Source organism: Triticum aestivum, chromosome 2B (assembly GCF_018294505.1).
Source record: "Triticum aestivum cultivar Chinese Spring chromosome 2B, IWGSC CS RefSeq v2.1, whole genome shotgun sequence".
In the NCBI taxonomy this organism is placed as follows: domain Eukaryota; kingdom Viridiplantae; phylum Streptophyta; class Magnoliopsida; order Poales; family Poaceae; genus Triticum; species Triticum aestivum.
The window spans coordinates 568,456,052-568,466,329 of NC_057798.1; the positions used below are offsets into that span (position 1 = coordinate 568,456,052).

Consider the following 10,278-nt stretch of genomic DNA (forward strand, 5'->3'; position numbering starts at 1 on the left):
CGTACCGTGGCCCCGTCCGTCCGTGACACCACCGGGGTTGCCCCTACCGTGCCCAGTGCGAAGCTCGAACCAACTATCATCACGGCTGAACTGTCATGTCCCTCGCTACTCTGCCGAAAAAAGAAAAGTCGCCTAGCCACACGTGGCGCATTGCCCTCTTCGCTGAGTTGTCATATTATTTCAGTCATAGTCCTACTATTAAACCTGTGAGCAAGCCGTGGCAGCGTGTACACGTGCGTTGCTGCTGCACCGTTAGGACTTAGGAGTGGTACACAAGGACCGTTGCATGTGGAGTATGCGTATCCGGTCCAGGCCAAGCCATTCATTGCGGTCCAGAGCGCCAAAAGGCCCCGGCTTGCTTGCTTCAACCGGTGGTTTCATGCACGGAGAATACTCCCTTTGTTCCTAAATACTTCCTCCGTAAACTAATATAAAAATATTTAGATTACTAATGTAGTGATCTAAATGCGAAAAATCATTGGCGCGGACGAGCTCGCACGATCTCGGTATCGCGAGGCGTCCGTTTGTTTCGGGATATGAGATGTAGCCGGTGTTCCAGGAGATGGTTGTCAGCATATTTAATGCGTATACGGCACGGAAAGAGACGGCGTTTGGGATCGTGGCGACGGACATCCAAGCGACGTTCGGTAGGCCCATCACATCCATTTAACCCAGCCCATCATCGGTGTGGTCCTCATTCGATCCCCAATTCGCTCCAACAAACCCTAACCGCATAGTGCATCTCAATCGACCCCCAAATTGAACCAAGACACCCTAGCTAGCTGGTAAAGATGGCAGATGCAGTTGTTGATTCGGTCACCCTGCTACTCGTGCCTTGCCCGGATTGCGGCAGGAACGTCGTGACATATGTAGTTCGCCGCTGCCAGAACGGCGTCGAGCGTTTCTACAAGTGCCGCAGTCACATCGTAAGTACAGCTTTTTGGATGTTTTTCGTTGGTTTTTTCTTCTTGATTGGTTCAATGTCTCATTCCGTAGCTTTCCCAGCCAGCACGTGGTGGATGCGACTTCTATAGGTGTCCGCAAGCTTACGCCGAGTCGCTTGCTGCTGCAGACCAAAGGTAATGTAAGTTGCAGAGGTCTATGCTTATTAGCAGGGTTGGGATTTTGCAGAGGAAATTCGACTCCCCGTCTTTGTCTTGGATGGCAATTACAGTCGACTAGAACTGTCTTGGATGGCAATTACAGTCGACTAAAACTCGCTCTGTCTTATCTGAAACGCACAAGCACACGCACACGCACACGCACACGCACCTCTTATCAGGGAAATAGCCATATTAATTTAGGTGCAAGGCTCTGAGTGAAATCAGGCTATATTAATTCAGGTGCGACGGCGGCTCTACAAGTTTGCTTTCGGTAAATATGCCCTCTGAAATTTACACATATGGTGAATTATGTTAGAATAGGAAACCAAGTCTGCACTGGGTTTGGCAGCTTCTGGTGTTGGTCGATGCAATAAACAATGGACACTGCTGGAAGGAAACCAAGAACAGGAAGTTTGCTCGGTATAACATCATCCGTTTCAGATGTCTTCTAGCTTGTAGTTTTCTTGTGGCTTCTGTGTGGTACAAAACTGAATTTTGGAAATCTACAGAATGAGCAAGCTAAGGGCTGCAAATGTCCACAAGGCTTCAAGGGTGACGGCGTACACGGCTGCAAAGGTATCACCAGTACAAATATTGATCTGCAACCTTGTGGGCAATATTGTTCCATGTTTGCATGTGCTTATGTACTCCGTCAGTACAAACATTGTTTCTTAGAGTATATTTTAGCATTATTTGTGTTTCATATTGGTTCAAGACTGATATCTGTGGATGGGGCAATGATAGAATTCACCATATGTGTAAACTAGCACCGGCAAACCTGGAACAATGGCTGAAGTACTGAACTGTTTGAGCTTCTTAATTCACTAAGATTTGTACTGTACTTGAACTCTGAAATTTGGTTTTGACTTAAGATAGTAAGATTTTGACTATGATAGTGACAAAATATCATATTTATTCTTCAATCAAAATTCAGTTATCTGATAGTGACTTTGATACACTATGTTTGTTTCACTATGTAGGCATCACGAATTTTCATGACAAGGATGATGAAAGAGTAGATGATCATCAGGAAGAAAACTTGGCATTTTTCAGTACTAACACAATTCAGGCATGTTTGCATGACATTTAGGCATGTTTGTATGCTTTCAGTACTGTCACAGTTCACATGAAAATTGGCAGAATGTAAATTCACATGGCACTCTGAATGTAAATTCACATAGGCAGATTCATGGACCATTTAATCATTTCATCCCAAGTTCACTTAATTTTTTTTTGCATGGAAGTTCACTTAATAATCTGACATTTCAAGTTAACCAAGTGAGGATTTGACCCAATCTGTCTTTTTGGTAAATTCACATGGAAGAGTAAGTCTTTTTGATGCTATATTTAAACCTTCAGATGGAACAGCTGAAGCTCAGATTATTGTTTATCACAAGGGTTGTTCAAAACTGCAGTTATCATGCAATTTGACTGATTTTGTTACTCCCATAGAGCAAATGTGAAATAGTGCAAGGGCCAAGGAAAACAGTGTCATTGCTTGGGAATGATGTCAAGCCGGAGAGTGGTGTTTTTCTTCCACTTTCTCTATTCTATCTCGAATAAAAGTTTCCAAAAATTATATCGATTGTTTCCAAATACTCCTCACTGATTGTTTCCAAATACTCCTCACTGATTGTTTCCAAAACTATATTGATTATTTCCAAAAACTCATTGGTTGATTGTTTTTCAAGAATCTTTCATTGTATCCAAACACTATATTGGTAGTTCCGAAAAACTCCTCACTGATTGATTGTTTTCCAGGAGTACCTACAAGAGGCAGGGTGAGGAAGGAGCAACTGTTGGAGTCACAATAACAACAGTGGCGATGGTGGGGAAGGATCGATTCCGCCACTCAGGTGGCGCGATTCTGCCACTCAGGTGGCGATTCCATCGGCAATGCTGCTAGCTCGATCTACGGGGTGGCGATTCTGCCACTCAGATGGCCGGCGGCTGCAGCGGGCGATGGAACTAGAAGATTGATCGCGTAGGTGGGTGGCGCCGCAGATGGGCGCCAAAATCGTGCTGGTGGGCGGCGGCTGCCCCCTTGCGATGGCGCAGGCGACGGATGGAGGAAGAAGCAGACGGGGACCTATTTCAAACAGTCTTGGAAGTACGAGTCCTTGTTTTTTTTGCTAAAATGCAGTCCACTAGGTGCGCGACAATCTTTTTTGGACGGATGGGTTATTATCTTGTGAAATTCTGACCTGAATTCCCTGTGCTTTGTGTAAATACAGACCAAGAGATTCTTTTGCCTTCTTCCGCACGTGCCACTTGCACGTGAGTGGTGTCTGGCATCACTTTCTCTATTGCTATCTCCATTGATCTGCTTATGCATGTCAGGATACAGTACATTCTATCCAAGTAACATACCGAAAATAGAGTCGTATGAACAAAAGAGCCTGCTGGCTTTAGTGGTAATAAAGCAAAAAAATTAGGCATCATTGGCGATCATTGGAGAATGGGTGACAGTCAGGGTGGACGCTAAAGAAAGTTTTCATTACTAGACACATCATTTTTTCTCTTACCTGTGAGCACATTTTGCGGTTGCTTTCAGGCTTTCCGCCCATCACGCTGAAACGGCCGTGTACAAACGGAACACGTGCAAGGTGGACCGCCCACCACCTTTAGCTTAGACCGCGTTGTCTGCGTATACCACGTTTGTATTGGGCGTATCAATCCTGTTTCTATACAGTCGCATTTACTACAAGCTGAAACACGTCGCTGTCCCATTGGTACGCCTGCCGGAGCAGGCGAGCTCGTCCATACCATCGCCGCTCTCGATTTAAATGCTCTTATATTAGCTTAGAGAGAGTACTAGTATAAGTATTGTTAGAGATTTCAATATAAACTACATACGGATGTATGTAAACATATTTTTAACTGTAGATTAATTTATTTTGTTTTGTATGTAGTTCATATTAAAATCTCTAACAAGACTTATTATACTTAAAAATGGAGGGAGTAGAGAAAAACAATACATACAGGGAAGAGAAAAAGGTAACACATTGGTTCCTCGAAAATGGATAAAAGTTATCGGTGCGTAATTGAAGATTCGGTGAAAACTAGTTGAACACCCCTGTGCGGCTTCTCCAACGGTGTATCACAGGATGCCGCAGTATGATTTAGCTATCTATGAGTGAGTCCACAAAAATAATCTCTCCGTTCCTTTTAGTCTGCATATAAATTTTGGTCAAAATCAAACTTTATAGAGTTTGTCTAATTTTATATTAAAAAATCAACTCACAATAAGAAATCAATACCATGAAATGCATTTTCGAACTATATAGTTTCAGTATTTGTAGGTGTTCATTTTTTATGTAAATTTGATCAAACTTTGTGTAGTTTAACTTCAACCAAATTTTACAGTAAAAAGAAACAGGGAGTACATGATCGAACCGGCTCTGGTGGACATTCAAGGAAGAGAGTAAAATAAGAGGCAAACGCATGTCGCTGCTGCCCCCCCACTGAATACTGATCATGTCTAAGCATTGAAGAGTTCATGTGATGTGGCCGCCCACATTTCTGTATACGCAGTCCTGCATGTGTGTCAGAACACGGATGTTTTGGTTGCACGTAGCCATTATCCTAGATTATATATATGCCATACATGGCAGCAAGTCCAGTCGCGAGATCCCTTCATGTGACGCGATCGAGGCGGGCCCAATCTTGCTGGTTAGGACACGATGTTCGCCGGGGCCTGCGGCTGCCCCTGCAATAGGCTGCTCGGCCGCGTGCGGCAACCGCCGGGGGCCGAATTCACTGTTCTGACCCTTTTGATGACGTTTAGCACGATCTAATCCCTGTTCGTAAATAATAAAAAAAATCGAATATAACCCTTTGGCTAAAGCCATTGGGAGTAGGAATATGTGGGCTAGGACAAATTCGTTGTTCTGATCCTTTTTCTTAACTTAAGCACGATCTGACCTTATGTGCAGTTTTTTTTTTTGGATCTGATCTTTTTTTATCGTCATTGTCTTTGGCAATAGGATAACACATCCTAGTGTCATAGACAATGACGATAAGGTCTTTTTCACATAAAACGGCCGTGACTGCGATAGGTAAGTCCTAACGTCAAAGGCCTTGGCGGTAGGATGTGTTATCCTACCGCCAAATAAATGACACCCGAAATAATTTTCCATATAGGGTCAGATCATGTTAAACTAATGAAAAAGGGTTAAAATAGTGAATTTTGCCTGTGGGCTACGGCCTTGGTCAATGGCGGTAAACTTCCAGTCAACGCACGCTGGCAGTGATGACGTGTCAAGCTATAAATACTCTGTGTTGTAGTTTACCATTGAATGTATATGCTGGATAGTTGGCTACTGGGTGTATGATATATTCAATCAGACCAGGGTTCAAATTCTGCAGAATCCAAGTTTTTTTGTTAAATTTTTTTTTGCACTAGTGAAAGCCTGCCGACCCACACATGGGTCTTCATGTACGTATGTATATGTATCGGTTTGGATGTCTGATTATAAAATACAATTTTATTTTGTTTATGCACTAGTGAAAGCCTAGGTAGGCAAACTACTTTCGAGGTCCGTAAAGCTGCTAATCAACGTTGTAGCCGCGTCGAGCTCGGGTGAAGAGGTGATTTGTCTTTTTTTTCTTAATGGAGAGGGACATGCACTGTTTTTTACATAGGATTATTCTTTTTTTTTAGTCCTGTAATGTCGATGTTTACATGGCTTGTAAGTGAATTTTTATTTTATTAATGAGACACGTATTACTACAAAAAAAAACCTAGGTGTAGTTATATCTTTTTCAAGACTAAATGCACGTACGCGAAACGGATGGTTCCAAGTGTTACAGGAACATCACCTACAGCCGGGTTTTCATGGTAGAGAGGTGGCGTTCGATACATACAAATACATATCAAATACTTAGGTCTGCCGATCACGACTGGTAGAATAAGGTTAGTCCACCTTCAATTCATCCTAGATAGGATCAGAGCCAGGCTTGCCGGCTGGAAGGCCAAGCTGCTGCCGCTGGCTGGGCGTCGGGTCCTTGTGCGATGCGTGCTCTCCGCCATGCCAACCTTCGCCATCACGGTGCTGCGAGTCCCCAAGAAGTTCTTCAAGGAGATAGACAAGGCCAGAAGGCGCTTTCTTTGGGCGCAAGATGAGGAGATTAGTGGGGGAAAATGCAAGGTTGCTTGGAAGATGGTGACCACGTCGGAGGACCGCGGCGGGCTGGGCATCCACGATCTCTCGACGTTTGCCCGTGCCCTTCGCCTCCGGTGGCTTTGGCTCAGCTGGACAGACCCCAACAGGCCATGGGTTTGCACGGGCACCCCCTGTGACGCCAAGGACAGATGCCTCTTCGCCGCGGCCATGGTGGTGACCATCGGGGACGGGGCCACGACCTCCTTCTGGGCTTGCTCGTGGCTGGGTGGACGGCCACTCAAGCAAGCTTTCCCGGCGGTCTTCGCACACTCGAGGCGAAAGAACAGATGTGTTCGAGACGCCCTGGAAGATGGCAGATGGATCCAAGACCTAAACCACGGCGACTTCAACAGCATCCTGCCGCGGATTGTGCAGCTAACCAGAGAGATCAGAAGGGTTGGAATCGCCATGCTTGAGGGAAGGCCGGACACCATCCGCTGGACCCTGACCAACTTCGGGCAGTACACAGCGAAGACGACATACAATGCTCAGTTCGACAACGGAAATACGTCCATGTTCCGCGCACTGATCTGGAAGATTTGGGCCCCGGGAAAGATCAAAATGTTCCTCTGGCTACTGCACCGCGATCGCCTATGGTGCAACGATCGTCTCCAAAGGAGAGGATGGGAGAACTGCTACTTCTGTCCGCTCTGCCAAAGAAGCTTGGAATCATCAGTCCGTCTCTTCTGGGAGTGCCCGACCACGTTGCAAGTCTGGCGCACCGCCGCCGGCTGGCATGGATGCGGCGCACTGGATCACAGCACCTGGCCGGCGTTATCAAGCACTACTGAGCACGTTCAGTCCATCGTCGACCATGCGGCCCAGGGGGATATGAGGGGCACCAAGACGATGATCGCCATGATCACTTGGCACATCTGGTTGGAGCGAAACGAGGCCATCTTCAGAGGCAAGAATCCTAGCGCAAGGAACATTGTCGACGCTTGTCGACGCGACCTAGAGCTGTGGAGATTAGCTGGAGCAAAATGCATAGAGCACCCTTTCGGGGAACTAACGTGAGATAAAAATCTAAATGTGGCTGCATGTAATCTTACCTGCCTCCTGATCACTTGATCAAACTCTGTAAACCTCTCTTTCTGCTAAAGCAATGAAAACCAGCAAGTGCCGGATATTTAAAAAAAAAATACATACCCAATGACACATACAAATATTTATCCATGTACCTATGCATTGGTTGGTTAGTGTAAATACATATCCAAATACACGAACCTATTGATACATACAAATTGACACCTAACTGCTTGCACCGATCCATACATAGAAATACATACTCAAATACCCATGCATCGACCTGCAAATGCACATACCCCAAAAATCCAAACCGATTGGACATTTATTGGACAAATACACCCCGTGCAAGTGCAAGTACATACCCCAAATATCTAGCATTGATTGGACAAATTGTTTATTTTTATTGGACAAAAGAATAAACAAAAAACTACCCGTGCACCGTCCGGCAAAGTGCAAATACGCTTACCCAAATATCCCATCATATTTGTTTATATATTTTGAGGAATTTTCTAAAATAGTTACAAATAATTAAAAAATGTTTTTGTCAATATCAATGCCTAACATTCACTGGAATTTTTTTTATTTTACTGGACAGAAGAATAAACAAAAACCTACCCGTGCACCGTTTGACAAAGTACAAATACGCTTACCCAAATATCCCATCATATTAATCTTTTCAAGAATTTTCTAAAATAGTTACAAATAATTAAAAAAAATGCTTTGTCAATAATTCATATCCTAACTTAAAACTGGACAAATTATTCATTTTTACTGGGCAAAAGAAAAAAACAAAAAAATTGGCTTTATCTAGATTTGAACCAATGTCTAACTAAAGATATCCCACACCCGCTAGCAAAATGTCCAGCATATAGAATCGATTGCAGATGGCAACATAGCGAATTTATAGCTTGGAGGTCTACCGCCAAAGGTTGTGGTGATCACTTGCCATATCATCTCTGCCGGCGGGTGTTGACCAGAAGTTTACCGCCGTTGACAATGGCAGTAGCCCACATATTCCTACCGCCAACGTTCATGGCGGTAGAAAAATGGTCGAAACCGGAAAAAATTATGAACAGGGTCAGATTGTGCTAAACATCGCCAAAAGGGTCAGAACAGTGAATTCGGCCACCACGGGGCAATCTCGTAGGATTCCATGAAACTTTGGCTTTGGAACAACAAGACACTAGCCCATGGGTCTTGCAATCTCTGCGCAGGGATTGGGTGCATCTGGCCTTGGATCCAGCAGATGGTGCGTACGAGCGCCTTGGAGGCTTTGCTTTGAGCTATGTTTGTTAGCGCAACCGTACGTACGTATTGGTCCACCTGACAAACCTCTGCTAGGACGAATATATGTTCAGCCAATCCAACGTTGATGGCCATGATGCATGGTTGAGTGACCACGTTTTTTGTACCCCTGTCTTTCATCGTCGCTGATCGTGTAAATATGGGTCCACCACCAGTCGGATGGTCGTTTTTGGCTTGAAGCACAATCTTCTCTGGTTTGTCACCCTCACTGACGCAGGTGACGATACTGAAAATCTCGGGTTCTTGGCTTATCATGGTGTAAAGCTTACTCCCTCCGTTCCTAAATATAAGTCTTTATAGGGATTCTACTATGAATTACATACGGATGTATATAGATGCATTTTAAGTGCGGATTCATTCATTTTGCTTCGTATGTAGCCCATCTAGTGAAATCTCTACAAAGACTTACATTTAGGAACGGAGGGAGTACTTTGCATGGCAATATTCCCGAGTATATGTCCGAGTGGCGGCCAAAGGAGAGTGCAAAGTAGTAGCTTACAAGCCTTAACTTTCATACTGATACTGGATACCTAGTTTATTGCCAGTTTGCCACATGCGACAACAGAGGATGTTTTTAGTGTATATATTATGCAAAATCTGGGTGGTTTTGAGAAGCGGACGTAAATCTCTGAATAAGATAGTATGTAGTTGTCGTCGTCAGTCCATACGTGTGTGGATCAAACCGGCCTCTGTCTAATTTCTTCTGTCACCTAATTATGCTGCTGAATTTGACATGAAACTGTTTGGACTCTGTCTGAACCAGTAAGCGAGTGTAACCTGCAGTTTTGTATACAAGGGAAAACCTGAAAAAGCGTTGCCGATGGTGATGATCGCTGATATATCTTGGTCAGCTTTGGATGTATTATGTTTTACAATCGCAGCCATGATGGTAGCGGATCTAGCACTAGATTGCATGCTTGCGTATCGATAGCCCCATATACTTCTAAATCATCTGGATATCACATCTTATTAGGTCACTGGTCGAATTCAGGCTTATACTATACAGGGACCAACAACAATTGCCCAACCAATGGTTTGTACTACCTCCGTCTTGGTGAATAAGTCATTTGCGTAGTTCTAGGTTGACGATTTAACTAACTAAATATGTATTATATGTGACAAAAAATACATATTTAGAAACTACATCCATGTAGAAATCTAGTGATATACTTTTCATGACATATAAAACATATTTAATTCCTCAAATCGATAACCTAGAACTAAGCGAATGACTTATTCACCTAGACAGAGGTAGTACTTAATTTAGGCTATCGTGCTTAAGTAAGGCTGCTAGCTACTCCCTCCGTTCCTAAATATAAGTCTTTTTAGAGATTTCAAATGGACTACCACATACGGATGTATATAGCCATATTTTAGAGTGTAGATTCATTCATTTTGCTCCGTATGTAGTCACTTGTTGAACTCTCTACAAAGACCTATATTTAGGAACGGAGGGAGTAGAAGATAGTAGTGCTATTATAAGACTGTGTATCAGACATCCAAGAAAGTACAAGTTCAGGTTACAGCAGCAGAAACAATAAGCAACAAGTTGAGAGGTGAGGTCAGTGGAGTACTTGAAAGGTATCAAATGATATTACAAAATTTATTTAGTGCGCTTTCGTAGGTCATCCGCAATGCACAGCCAGCAGTACAAAAATCACCTAACAACTCGGATC

The 10,278-nt window shown here is 43.8% G+C and overlaps 1 long non-coding RNA gene across 2 annotated transcripts; it reads left to right on the forward strand.

Moving 5' to 3' along the window:
* Positions 1-678: 678 nt before the first annotated feature.
* On the forward strand, positions 679-3,332 carry LOC123041679 (uncharacterized). Of its 2 annotated transcripts, XR_006418596.1 has the most exons (5): positions 679-926; positions 1,006-1,079; positions 1,283-1,523; positions 1,613-1,679; positions 2,084-3,332. It is a non-coding gene; the product is annotated as an uncharacterized lncRNA (long non-coding RNA). The 2 variants fall into 2 exon arrangements; XR_006418595.1 differs by having other exon boundaries at positions 1,006-1,523.
* Positions 3,333-10,278: the final 6,946 nt, after the last annotated feature.